The 14,683-nt window shown below is 43.5% G+C and overlaps 1 protein-coding gene across 3 annotated transcripts in view; it reads left to right on the forward strand.

Moving 5' to 3' along the window:
- Window positions 1–14,683, forward strand: part of CRYBA2 (crystallin beta A2) — a 29,610-nt gene that overhangs the window by 419 nt on the left and 14,508 nt on the right. The window contains exons 2-3 of one of the 3 annotated variants that reach the window (XM_035127231.3): window positions 989–1,010; window positions 7,559–7,653. The gene's annotated coding sequence lies outside the window, so the exon portion shown is untranslated. Of the gene's footprint in view, window positions 1–25; window positions 7,654–14,683 lie in introns of those variants that run through there. The other 2 variants (XM_060278151.2, XM_060278148.2) reach the window with 2 other exon arrangements.

The following is a 14,683-nucleotide window of genomic DNA, read 5'->3' on the forward strand; positions in this document are numbered from 1 at the left end:
GGGGGAGGAATGGGCGCTGGGAAGAGGAGGCTGGAGGCTGGAAGCTGCCACAATGGGGGTTTGTTATGGGGGGCTCAACACCCCAAATGCACAGGGGCTTCTGCTGTGCCCCAGGACTATCCCTGGTACTTGGGGAAGGGAGGAGAGAAAAGGGAACCTTGCTGGGACTTGCCTGATTCAGCACTGCACTTCTGTGCCTTTGATAGTTTTGCCAACAAGAGAGAATTTAAGCAGATGCAGCTTCTCCCATCAGGGTGGAAAGAGAAGTTAAGCTTAGCAAAATTCTCCCCTCTGTCATTATTTTTAATTGCTTAAAGCAACGTGGCTATCCAGTGTGATTCAAGAGTCAGGGGAAACGGAATCTGGAATTTCCCTTCTCCAGACAGCATTCGGTCCTACATTGTACTGTTGTAAAACGGTTGGATATTAAAGGCAAAGAAAACCTAAGTAAAGGTAAAGGGACCCCTGACCATTAGGTCCAGTCGTGACCGACTCTGGGGTTGCGCGCTCATCTCGCATTATTGGCCGAGGGAGCCGGCGTATAGCTTCCAGGTCATGTGGCCAGCATGACAAAGCCGCTTCTGGAAAACCAGAGCAGCACATGGATACGCCGTTTACCTTCCCGCTGTAGCGGTTCCTATTTATCTACTTGCATTTTGACGTGCTTTCGAACTGCTAGGTTGGCAGGAGCTGGGACCAAGCAACGGGAGCTCACCCCGTCACAGGGATTCGAACTGCCGACTTTCTGATCAGCAAGCCCTAGGCTCAGTGGTTTAACCACAGCGCCACCTGGGTCCCAGTACTATCCCGTACTAAATACGAGGGTTTAGTTCTGCTTGCCTGCCAGGCATGACCTCCGCCTCTCCTTTTCTTTAATTTGTTTATTGTTAAGTATTTTTACTCCTGCGTCCATTTTTATTTTATTTTACCATTCCCTTCCATCCTCCCTTTTCCTTTTATTTCCCTATAAGCTCTTTTTCTTCCACAGATACCTCGGAGTTCCCTTCCAGGTGATGCTCTGACTGGAATCCCATGTGGCGGCTGGGGCATATTTTGTGGCAGAATGACATGGCAGGAATGGGCTTCTTCACACATCTCCAGTAACCTGTCCCTGGGTGATTGCTGTGCTTGCCTCGCGTCGAGCCCCACGCACAAGACCTGACGTGAATGTTTTGTTCGTTCGGCTCGCGTTAGGCAGGTCCAGCCTATCTACAAACACATGGCATGCCTGCGCAGTGGAAATGGGTGACATGCATGTAGCAGACATACCTACATACACTGTGTGCTCACGGGGCATCATGCGCATCCTTAGAGCCTTGTACACCTGTGCCCTCCTATTGCTTCAACACCCAGCCTCTGCAACAAGTGAGCTACACTTGGCAATACAGCCTGTCCAGGAAAACAGCCATAGACAGCCCAGGCAACTTTATAAAAGGGTTGGCTTGGCCACCGCAAGCCTTTTTCTGAGCATGGCTGTAATGGGATATTTTGAAGTGAGTTGTCAGCCATCTTTGTCTTGCATTACATAGCTGCTATGCTTGGGGAAAGGTTTTATTGAAGGCTGCCAGCACTTGGAGAAATCATATGTTTAAAAAGACAATGCAATTTACAAAGGACACCTGTAAAATTGCTGCCCATTTTGTCCTTTAACTACTTTATTGACCAACTGAATTTTGCCACTCTCGTTACATTCTTTTAATGCCTTTGACCGCCCACTAATTGCAAGTCCCATTAGGCTCATTTTGCAGAAAGAAACCGAAGCAGAAACTAAACAATTTGCCCTCCAATTCCCAAAGGAATTCTGTGGCAGAACTAGGATTTTAATATGGCTTTTAAGGGTATTTCCACTGCGCCCATCATTCCCAATGCTAGCTCATCCACATAATCCTGTCCTCGATTATGAGTGCTTTGGGTTGGATCTTTTTGGCTGGCTATTTTAGCTGCTTGTCATATACATAGAAATAATTATCATCACCCAGATACTGTGTTCTTTAGCCTTGTAGTACAAAAAAGAATTTCTTTCGATACAGTAATGGGGGGGGGGAGGAAACAGAGTGGAATGAAGGTGAACACATATGAGTTTTCCTCCTTTCACCAAAACAGATTCCCTGCAAAAAAAAAAGGACTACTGAAAGAGGGTGCTTGTGTGAGGTTCAAAGAGCAGTCACCAGTCCTTATGTATGGATACAGAATCAGATTAATATTAAGGGATGCAGTTGTGGGCTGCTCAAAGAAAACTTCTGCCTTCCATTTGGGAAATCTCCAGCAACAGTTCCTCTGGAAACCCTGGATACAGGAGCATGGATGCATCTCCTCCATATTTACCTGAAAGTTTGGAAGTTAAGAGAGAGAGAGAGAGAGAGAGAGAGAGAGAGAGAGAGAGAGAGAGAGAGAGAGAGAGAGAGAATTGCAGGGTGGGCTAGGGAGTGCTCTGCTTAGTCCCCAGTAACTTTATCTTTCACATCAGTCCTTGCTACCTCAAGCAGAAACTGGAGAGGAGATTTGCATCCGGGAAGGGAGAGCCAACACAGCCAGCTTCAGTTTTGAATAAAAATGACCTGTGAGCCAGCTATTTTGGGAATAGCCAGGGTGCAGCAATAAATTTGCTTATCACCGGGGATGAGAAAAGATAACCAAAGAGGGCAATCTGGTCCATAGGGTCATGAAGAGTCGGACAAGACTAAACAACAACAACGTAAGAAAAGTGCTGCTACTGCTATGGTAAAAAAAACGAGGGAGAGTGATTCCAGTAAGCACTCCAAATGAGTTTTAGGAATCACATTTTGAACTTGACTATCCAAATCTCCAATCCTATGCACACTAACGTAGGGCAAGGACCAAGGACCATTGAATTTAATGTGTCTTACATCTGAGTATACATGACATAGAATTTTACCATAAATCTGTTGAATGAAGGGACCTTACTTCTGCTGCCCATGAATTGTGCACTTTCCAGATGCCCTCCTTGAATCCCAGCTATTTAAATGAATAAGCAAGTACTGTATTTGTTTAGCTGCATCAACATTTTAACTTTTTACCAACCAAAAGTGGGTAACAATGGTTCATTGACCCTAATTTCCATCTTGGATATTTTATTTTAGTTTCAATCCTAATTCAACTCAAAACAATAGGTACCCTGCAGCAAAAATCATACTTTAGAAATCAACCAAATTTTTGTATATATTATGACATCTTCACGTCGGCAAATTTGCATTTACAAAAGGTTTGCTTTTCCCCAAAGCCCCTTTTTTTCAAACACATATTACAAGATAACTATCAGTTTCAATTGCACCAATAAGCAATTTTGAACACACATGAATATTTTAGCAATCACAACCATGTGAATTACTCAGCTTCAACAGAACTTCAAAAGAAGATTGCCAATCTTTACCTGGCAGGGCTTTAATGCTTTTGAACCACTAGGTAACAAACAGAAATTCAACAAAGTGATGCTTTTTCCAGCATCAAATAATGGGGAAAGTTTCCTCTGCCTGGTAAGAAAAAAAGGAACAACCTGAACACCTTGGACACAAATAATAGACAACTCTCCACAACATTTTGTTTCCTTTCAGGAAAGTACAGTTGGGCCATGAGGACTCCCACCCTGTCCCTAGGGTTTCTAATTTTTCTACCAGCCCCAGTAACTGTGCTTTTAAGATAACTTGACATGCAGATGTTAGTAAGTTATACTATTTTCCCTCAATGCCATGAAAAGCCTCCTTTGCAGATTTCTCCCTATCAAGCTGCTGTTACAGAAGCTGGCCAAGTAGTTTCTTTCTGGTGAGTGTTTGTGCTTCGGAGATTTAATATGTATGATCCAACTGGCAGAACTCCTTATAAAATCATATTTACTGGCTACCGGATGTGGTTCACTGGTCACAATCCAGGTCCAAAAGATATTTGCCCTATGGTATCCACACTGTATAGTAGGGTTGCCAGCATTCTCGACTGGAGACAGTGCTTAAAACTTTGCCTCATTGCACCAAAAGAAGATACAGCAACCACACAGCCTTCTCTGTTCTTTCACAAATCCCCTCACCTATCCCCTTTCCTGTCTACTATTCTGTGGCCAGCAGGAACCATAAATTAAACTCAAAACCAGCAAGGAAGGGGTTTCAGAGGAAGAACAGGTTGGAAAGCCCAGAAGTTGCAGACGACTCAGGACGCTGCAGCCTTCCTCAATCTGTTGCCCTCCAGTCCCAGCCAGCATGGCCATAATCATAGTCCAAAACATCTGGAAGGCAACATATGGTAGTTGGGTGCCTTATATGAATTAATAGTACAGACATTATACCTTGCAATGAGTTTGGAACCTTACTGGAGACATCCATAGACCTTTACTCTGCACTTCTATTTAATCTACATATTAAAATGACATGTTGTCAAGAACATAAGGCCAGGCCAAAGGTCCTGCTGGATCAGGCCAAAGGTCTATCTAGCCCAGCATCATGTTATCACAGTGGTCTATAGAAATCCACAAGCAAGACTTGAACACAACAGCACCTTCCCATATAATTCCCATCAATAAGTATTCAGAGAGTGTTAGAAAATCAGGTATATAATCTAATCACCAAATGGCTCCTTAAATATAGGTTGTGGTCACAACAATGGAATGTCTAGGCATGCATTTTGGGGATTTTTTTTGTAGTGTGGTTTATTATTATTATTCATTTCATTTCTATGCTGCTTTATATATATTTTAAAAACAAATCTCAAAGCAGTTTACAACACATTAAAACATCAAACCAAACAATCCAAAATGAAACAAATTCAAGCTTCAAGGAAAATATTGCAGATCCTTCTCTAAGTGACATTTTGCTTTCCCCAGTTGCCAATCTGGCATCCAGAGATCTCCGCGTGTTCACAATTGGACCTGTACTAGTTGCAAAATGCACCTGGTGCCTGACTAATTTCTAACGCTGATTCAGAGACATACTGAAATATAGCCATCCTCCATGAATTTGTCCAATACTCTCTTAAAGGCATTCAAGTTCCTGGCCATCACTACTACATCCTGAGGCAGCGGAATCTATCATTTTACAACATGCTGTGTGAAAAAGTACTTTCCTTTGTTCAGAATTTTCCAGCATTCAGCTTAGATAAAATGGCCCTGATTTTGATTTCTAGTATTACTAGGCAGAAAGACTTCTCCCTATCCACTTGTTAAGAGGAAAATTACCACAAAGTACAGCCTAAACTCCATGGTAACAGTTCTGCAGTTAAGACAGCAAAAACACTACTTACATATGTATCAACATTTACATGTTAATGGGTACCACTTTAATGAGACACCCCCCTTTCAAACTCATGGGTTAGATGAAAATCACCATCTGTACAATTAAACCTTCTCAGGAAGTTCATCCACCCCATTCAAACAAAACATTTTCTCCTTCCCCAGAAATGGCAGCGAGTCAGAGCTCAACAGGTGGGTATTAGAAAATAGCAGTTACAATGCTATCGGAAAAAGAAGCACAAAGAAATAAAAAAGCTGTTGGTCACTTCAAATATGCTAATAGCAAAGCCCCCAATACAGTCTGAACAAAATGATAAACAGCCCACATGTGTGTGTTAAAAACACTCATCTGAAAAGGTTGCTCCATGAACCTAAGTCTTTTGAGCCAGTCTCCATTTGTTGAAACAAATTGATAATTGAGAGCTAGGTCCCCTCTAGGCATCATACGAAGAGCATCTCCTTAGAAGGTAGTCCCACTGGGTTCAATGGGGCTTACTCCCTAGTAAGGACTGTAATCTCAAACAGCACTGCTATCTGTTTAACCCCACCGGTTTAAAACTGTCTTGACAAGTTTATTTATGGCAATATTTTTCCTAGCTATGCAAATCTGTGTCCTCTTTTTTGGTGATATATAAGCGACAGACCAACACATTTAAGCTCTCTCTCTCACTTGAACCATGTATGGTTTAACTGCTTAAGAGAACACAAATCTGCTTCTTCACAAATGGGATGCCATCTGTTTTTTATGGAAGGAGACTGTTCTTTTAATTGCTATTTGGCAGGTAGGCACCCAACAGGCAAGACTTTTTCATTTCTTTCTTTGTTTGCATGGAAATGAAATTATGATGACAGCTGTACTTGTTAAATTTCTTTTACGCTGTAACTGCAAAGGGCATAGAATATTGGTTCCTAACATGGTGGCAACCATATGCGCAGATCAGGACTGCTCCCTTCAGATCAGTTCCTCTTTTCTCCTCAATCTATCAGATAGCATTCTAGGAGGCCTCCCTCCTAGCAAATTGGAAATGCTTCAAGCTTTCATTTATTTTAGGGTTGCCATGTTTCAAAAAGTAAAAACCAGGACACCCTGAAAACTGTGCCGCACTTCATTGACATAGATTTCGTTTAAACACAACTATATTCAGATGCAACCTGCACTCACTTGCATTCTTATTATTCCCACATTGCCTTTTGTTTTCTTATGCACTAAAGTCATTTCTCAAATCTTAATTTTTCTGCCTATAATTCCAAGACCCAAATATCATTCTTCAGGATTTTTCCTTGCATTTCACCCCTGAAAGCATTCTGAAAGTATTTATTTTTTAACTGTTTCATGATATTCCCCTGCCCACCAGTGACTTTTTAATAATGAAAGTGTGATAGATACGAGTGAGATCCTGTTATGCTGCTGTTTCTCCCTTAAATAAAACTGGTCAATTTTATGCTCCACGGGAAATGCATAATATTTAGTTAAGATTGTCAACTGGCCAGAAAACAACTGTTCAGCTCCTGTGCCTTGTAAAACAGCTTGAAATCAGGTGATGATTTCACACCATTGTCACCTACTAATGTTTCCATTAAAAGCACAAAAACAGAAGCTACTTTTTTCCAAGTTGGCAACCCTGTGTCTAAAGTGAAAGTTCAAAAAAAATGATGCAGAAGTGACCCGAGGGAGGGAGTTCCTTAAAGAAAGAGTACAGCTAGATTCATAAACTAGAGGAGTGCATGGCCTCCAAATAATATTTTTAACTATCAAATAGTTTTTCAAAAGTTATTTGGTGTGTGTGTGTGTGTGTGTGTGTGTGTGTGTGTATGACGTCACCTGTCACAGATAACATGCCTAAAATAGCTGTGACACCCCTAAAATGTAATTGTGACCAACACAACCACATTTCACATTACACATAAACCAGTGGGAACCAGTGTACATTTATTATATGCACAAACACAGTGGTTGACCACCAGAGGTCAAAGAGAACAACAACTACCAGAAGGCATCTCAAGGCAGCCCTGTTTAGGGAAGCTTTTAATGTTTGATGGATTTCTGTATTTTAATATTTTGTTGGAAGCCGCCCAGAGTGGCTGGGGGAACCTGGCTAGATGGGCGGGGTATAAATAATAAATTTATTATTATTATTATTATTATTATTATTATTATTATTATTATTATTATTGCCTTCATGAAAGGCTGCCTTTTATTCTAGAATATCAGAATTTTATGGAAAAACAGGGTATATATATTAATTAACATTACACAATCTGTGACCGTTATTTCGGGGGGGGGGGCTATCTTTGCTCTCACTTTGTTCATTGGTTTCATTGCAGCATAAGAGAGCAAAAAGACTTGACATGAAGTGACATTTAGCCCAGAAGAAGGAAGGTCACAACCGAGTCATAAGGCATGTTGGACATGGAGAGAGGTAGGTAGGGCTGCCAAAGTCCCAAATAAATATGTTGCTCTTTTATTTCTGCACTTTATGCTGTCCCTTGTTTTAGTTGCAACAGCTCCTCATGAGGAAAGGTTTTGTTTTTTAACCTGGATATAATAGAAGTGAAGTCAGGGGTGGTGCCAACATGTCATCCTTTCACAACAGCTGGGACTCTAGTGCCTGCCTTTCCCAGCCCTTAAAAAGAAGCCCACCTAGTCAAATTCAGTCTTCTTCTCTACATCTCTTCAAGGAACAGGAAGTGCTGGCAGGGGCTGGACTCTGCAGCAGTGCACCCAACTTGTCCTGTGTTTTTCAGACTTTTGATCTGCATCTTGGGTCAGGGTAAAAAGCCTGCCCAGACAGGGAATGGGAGGGTAGTGGGAAGTTCCCACTTGTCAGGGTAAGGCACCAGGATGTAGTAGCTAGGAGTTAACTACAGCATGTTTTGTGGATGCATCCCTGAGCAAACAGAAAGCAGGGATGCAAATATAGCTGCAGTTAGTCCTTCATAGGGCAGCAAGGTACAAAGGAAGAAAAGGTATGTGTGTTTAACAGGTCGTCTTGACACACACACACACACACAGTTTAGCAGATGCAGCTTGCCATGCAGGGGTGATTAAATTCCCTCTAGCAGTCCCACCCACTCCAGTACCTCTCTGGGCAGTCATCTCTTCTGCTCCTGTGGAGCAAGGCTGATTTGGACATGGTAAGACCAATATTGGGGGTCTATGTGACACAGAAAAATCAGACACGTTTCATTTTATGTCTGCAAGTCAGAGGCACTCTCCATGGCCATAGCCAGGATTTTTTTTAGGGCAGGCTTTATGTTGGGAGGGGGCAGAGCCAAGTTATCTGCGACTCAATTGGTCAGTTAAGTGTTTTTATTTATTTACTTGATGGGGAGGCAGCTGCCCCTCAGCCCCTCCCCGGCTATGCCCATGCCATTCTCCCATATCAGTCTCTACAACCACAGCAGGCGTCACAACTTTCCAACACCCCCAAAAGCGCACTCCACCATTGTCTCCCAAGACAGACGGATGCCAGCAAACAAACAGTCAGATGTGAGTCCATGGTGTCTGGAAGCAGCTGGAGAGAGACTGTTGGAGTTTATAGTGCAGGGCTGGGCTGTGGAAACCCTAGAGGAGGTTTCGGCTGCTGTAGAATTTCTTTCCTGTTAACTGCATGGTGTGGTATGTGTGCTCATAAGACTCCAGGGCAAGCAGCTTTCCAGAAGTGATTGGTATCTTTTCAATTCCTAGCAGGTCACCTTAACCCCAACTAGCCAAGGACTGCAACCAGGACTCCTAGCTCCAACCTACAATGTCCTGGCTCAAGAGATGAGACAATAGTTTGGGAGAGAAGGAGTGCCTGCAGGAATGAACCATGTTGGGGCTCAACCAAACTGAATATGTTGTTTGTTGAGTAGTCCACTTAATCCACCTTTGACAACTGGTCTCATATTAATGTATTTTTGAGGAATTGGGTGGCAGGAAAATCTAGATCAGTGGTTCCCAATCTTTTTTTGACCATGTGCCACCTAAGCATCTCTAAAATCCTGGAAGCCCCCCCCTGACATATAATTCTTATTATTCAAAAAGTGAACTCCTATTCACGTGGAGGAAGCCTAAAAGGCCATTAACTGTTAATAACTCATTCTTGAATTGCCCCGCTTAAAAATCAAATTCTCCCACTGTGGGGTGTGTGCCCCACGTTGGGAACCATGGATTTAGATAATAATATTTATGCCTAGGATGGTGTGGATATGGGAGACAGATGCTGCCTCCTGTGCTCTCTCCCCTTCCATCCTCAACCTTAATTAGGGCTGCCTTTCTGGTGAAGGAAAATACCAGAAAATCACCTGGTGGTATTTTACATTAGCTGAATGGGTTAACATCCTGCCTCCTTAGTGCTGTGGTCTCTACTGGAAGTGGCCCAGGCCCAGCAGCTGCTTTAAAAAACATTAAATGATGAGCGATTCAGACACAGATCTCCAGCATCTTATTTTAGTTTGGCCTCTGCCAACCAATTGGCAGCCAATTTTAACAAAACATTAAAGGGCACCAAACTATCTAGGTAAGCGTGCATAGGACTGGGCTACAAGGCTTAAAAATCAGTTATAACCCTGGGCCAGTTGTTTAGGAATTTTATAAGCTTGAAACCAAAAGGTAAATTCACATAGCAACTGTAGGGGCTAAACTAGAGCATAACGTTAGAGCTGTGCCCTTTAGTTTAGGTTGTTGCTTTTGTTTTTATACAAATAGGCAATGAAAGAAGGCCAGGCCAGTTTTCAGTGCAAGTGAGGGGAACTTTAATCCTTTGCTCCATGCTATGATTTTGATCTGAAGTGTGCAAGCCTGCAATTTGCATAGGGGGGAAAAGCTCCCATTGAACCATGTAGCATAGGAGCTAAGAACATTACAAGCTGAAATGTTGCTGGTTTAAATCTCACCTGTCAGCATGAGCTCACAAGGTGGCTGAATAAGGATGAAATATTCAGTCCCTCTATCAGGCAGGGTTGTTGTTCCCACCCAGCTGTCTGTCTGGGTACCCTCGGGCAATAGGATGTTCTGTTCTCACTGTAACCACAATCATCACCAAGTACAGGAGGGACAGATCCACCCGCTAGGGTTTCATTCATGAGCTATCAGAGGCAAGTTTTATTGCTGATGCTATCAATGGTGATTGTTCAGCACTGCAGAATATCCCTCGGATTCTCTCCCTGAAGCCATGTCTATTTTCCACACTTTAGGATTGCCATTTTATATATTTTAGTGGCAGAAGCACTGTGCACCCTTAAGAGCTGCTGGAGAAGCAGAAACTGCAAGCAAAACATTTTCTGCTTTCATGGTTCCTTGCTGGGAAGTGTTTACCTGTTGATTTCTGCCAGACAAAGTTATTAAGAACACAAAGCCTTGGATAATGTTTCTGCCAAAGCCTTAGGGTTACCAGCTTTCTGAGCCTTTAACAACAGTATAATCTGCAGAATCAGCTATCTCCATGCTCTGGAAAGTTGAAGTCAATTCAAAGTCCAAGCAGTTGCTGATGGATCCCCACCCCCTTTCTGGCCAGTTATTGGCAACCCTATGAGAACCTCAATCCTATCCAATAGTTTCCTTGTTACTCCACTCCTAGGCTTAATTGAAAAAGACAGATATATTGTTTAGAAGACCAAATGGCTGTTACGAGAGCTTACGTCTATAATGTAGATAAACCCAGAGTTTGTACTCAATATATATGGGGAAAGCCAAAAGATAATAAACAGTCTAGAATTAGCTTGGTTGCAAACCCTACAACTGCAGCTTATCTTGAATGACCCTATAATTAAACTTCAAACTTGCAGATCACATATATGGTACAAAGAAATGTTTAAAACAGTAAGTTATATGTGCCAAGGAGTGCAGTCACAAATTTATTCCATATTGCTGGGGAATTAGATGGAACTTACTGGACTGAGACAGATCTGCGAGACTGACATAAAACACAGATACTAGTGCAGGATTGAAAAAGAAGTTAGAAAGAGGGTGCCTCTGGGGAAGATTCTAAAGGCTAGTGGGCCAGCAAAAGACACTGTCTTGCGGGCAGAAGAGGGGAAGGAAGAAAAGAGCTGGTTTGTGGGCAATAGAGGAAGCCAGGGTCCAGAAGGGAGACACTAAGAATATAATCAAGGAGGCCAGCAAGCCAGGAAGAGGATCCCACTGCAGACAGTTGAGGACAGTGGGCTAGGAAGAGAGCCTTGCCCTATGGCAGGCAAAGAGAACAAAAGACCAGAAACAGAGGCAGTGAATCAGGCCAGTGGGCCTGGAAAAGCAATGCTATGGACAGCCAAGAGGCTAGTGCAGCAGGAAGAGCTTCTCCTTGGGGAGCATGTCAGAGGCCATTGGCCAGAGTGAGGGTAAAGGAGTCCAGCAGGCCAGGAAAAGAGGTACAATGGGAACAGTTGAGGCCAGTGGTCCATTGAAAGAACCACTATGGAGACAGAGGCTATTGGGCTTGAAAGAGAATCAAGAAGGCCAGAGAAGGAATTGCTGATCATTGATCATGTCAGACCAACATCCTTCCTTCTCTGCCACACCCAGTGACCCAGACTGCTGAGCCAAGGAAAGATGAATGCATCATAATAGAAAAATATCTGGGGAGATTGTATTTGCCATAGTTTACAGGTTTGTGTATTTGAGAGAGAGGTGATGGTATCACAACCTGTCTACACTACCTTTCTTCCTCACAACAATCTCCAAGGCAGCTGCCAGGATGCATGATAAGTTTTTTTTAAGGCAATGGGGAATGTGAAAGCTCTGGAGGGATGAGAGTGGGAAATGTCCACACCTCAACCCTTGTTAATTACTGCTGCTGCTAATGGTTGTTGATTAGTGGTTGTTCCCAACTCCTAATCTTTGAAGGTTCTGTGGTAACCATAGAGGAAAATAACAATAACTGCTGCTCTTTCAAGGTTCCATGTGTTACCATGATCACCATAGGGGAAATAGCCCCTCCCCTGGAAGTGTGCTACCTAGCAACTGGGCCAGGTAGCACTAGAGGTTTAGGTCCCTGTGTGACGAGAAATTTCCCTATCTGCTCTGCTGAATAGTCTGTTGCCCCTGATTCTTCCCAGCAGCAGGGCTGACCACTGAAGGTGGAAATTGTCCACTCCCTAAACTGTAGATATTCTGCTACCAACACAAATTAGGGTGTTTATTATTATTCAGTTTCCATCAATTTCACAACACAAACACTACATTTTCCCAACCCAAGCCCCCTTTGAAAAGCATCCTCTACTGAATACAAGGAAATAATAGAGGACAAGGCTTCAGCTAGGGTGCCCAGCTGAAACAAGGAGGACTGGGTTCCTGTATTTTGAATAGCGAAGTTCCCTTTTCTATACAATTATTTTGAGTTTCGCATAGGGTTGCCAATAACTGGCCAGAAAGGGGGGAGGGGAATCTACTTGGACTTCAAATTGACTTCAACTTTTCAGAGTATGGAGACAGCTAATTCTGCAGATCATGTTGTTGTTGTTTAGTCGTGTCCAACTCTTCGTGTCCCCATGGACCAGAGCACGCCAGGCACTCCTGTCTTCCACTGCCTCCCGCAGTTTGGTCAGACTCCTGTTGGTAGCTTCGAGAACACTGTCCAACCATCTCATCCTCTGTCGTCCCCTTCTCCTTGTGCCCTGAATCTTTCCCAACATCAGGGTCTTTTCCAGGAAGTCTTCTCTTCTCATGAGGTGGCCAAAGTATTGGAGCCTCAGCTTCAGGATCTGTCCTTCCAGTGAACACTCAGGGCTGATTGTGTTCAGAATGCATAGGTTTGATCTTCTTGCAGTCCATGGGATCTGCAGATCATATTGTTGTTATCCAAGGCCCCCATCATTTTTAATAGTTGCGTAGAAGACATTTCAGTATATGGTTGTTTTCTCAGTGCTGCATGAGTGAGGTGAACAACTGCACTAGTTAAACTTCCCTGTTTGACCCACTCCTTGCCTTAAGGATAAAATACAAAACCACTTTGTTAAGACTTTCAGGTGAAAGTACTGTTGACATGATCTGCTGCTGCTGCTGACGACGACGACCTTAAATGATTCTGTTTTGGAGCCTTTCTTTTTACGTGAGATTGTTTTAATAGTAAGGGTAAATAGTAAGGGACCCCTGACCATTAGGTCCAGTTGTGACTGACTCTGGGGTTGGGGTGCTCATCTTGTGTTATTGGCCGAGGGAGCCGGCGTACAGCTTCCAGGTCATGTGGCCAGCATGACAAAGCCGCTTCTGGCAAAGCAGAGCAGAACATGGAAATGCCGTTTACCTTCTTGCTTGGAGAGGTACCTATTTATCTACTTGCACTTTGACGTGCTTTTGAACTGCTAGGTTGGCAGGAGCTGGGACCGAGCAACGGGAGCTCACCCCGTCGCGGGGATTCGAACCGGTGACCTTCTGATCGGCAAGCCCTAGGCTCTGTGGTTTAACCCACAGCGCCAGCCGTGTTCTAATAGTAAGGTTACTATATTTTGTTTAGTACCGCTGCCAGTTAAAGTCCCTCTTGTTGGGCCCTGCTGAGGAGTTTCGATACTGAGGAAGGAAGCAGGACCTTCACAGTGGTTGCCCCAACACACTGGTCCAGTTTACAGGAAGAAATCCTGTTGTGTCCCTCCCTCTCTCTTGACATGCAGGGGGGGGAATACAATGCACATATTTTTTGGGGGGAAATTAGATATAGGCATTCTAATCCCCCCAGTCCTTGTTTTTGTTTTAGCTGTGAAATTCCATCTCACTTTTTATCACTGTTGTTAGCTGCCTCAAGTTTGAGAGAGGTGGCACACTTTTTATTTAAACAAAGCAGTTCCATAGTGTGTCAGTTCTGTGGGTTCATATGTTTAAGGTCCTATGCTATACAGTTCTATGGAGCTAGGAGGCTTCCACTATGGAAGTGGCATCAATTAGAGACCCTTGTTCAGTCCCAGGAGCCAGGCATTGAGACATCATCATCTGTGTGGTAACAGCTGGCTGGTCTTTTGTGGCCTTTCAGGTGGATTAGTCCCCATAGCAATCAGAGAGGCCAGACAGGTAACTTGATGTTCAGGGCGGGGGCGGGAGAAGCTATGCTCAGGATATCAGCAGGCCTGTTTCCTTTCACACTGTGTACCAAGGGCAAGGTGTGTGTGTGTGTGTGTGTGTGTGTGTGTGTGTGTGTGTGTGTATTCCCAGTGTCCAAATACAGAGAAACATTAAGCTGATGCTCTTCCTTTCAGAGGTTCCTTCAGAGCCTTCCTCTCAAAAGATCCTTCTCCTAAAGGCATCTGGGGAGTGGGTAAGAGCATGAGCTTTGAACTGGGTGCCCCTCTGAGCAAACAGCTCAGCTTAGTCAAGAACTCAGTAGGTGCCTTCAGTGAACTACTACCCTTGAGCTATATGATATGTGGTTAATCGTATTGGCCTACCTTACAGGGGCATCATTAATGATGCATTGTATGTGTGCTTTGGGCTTTCTAGAAAAGCACAACTGTAACGCACTGTAAGGCACCTACAGAATT

The sequence above is a fragment of the Zootoca vivipara genome, chromosome 1, assembly GCF_965207765.1.
Source record: "Zootoca vivipara chromosome 1, rZooViv2.hap1.1, whole genome shotgun sequence".
Taxonomy (NCBI): Eukaryota; Metazoa; Chordata; class Lepidosauria; order Squamata; family Lacertidae; genus Zootoca; species Zootoca vivipara.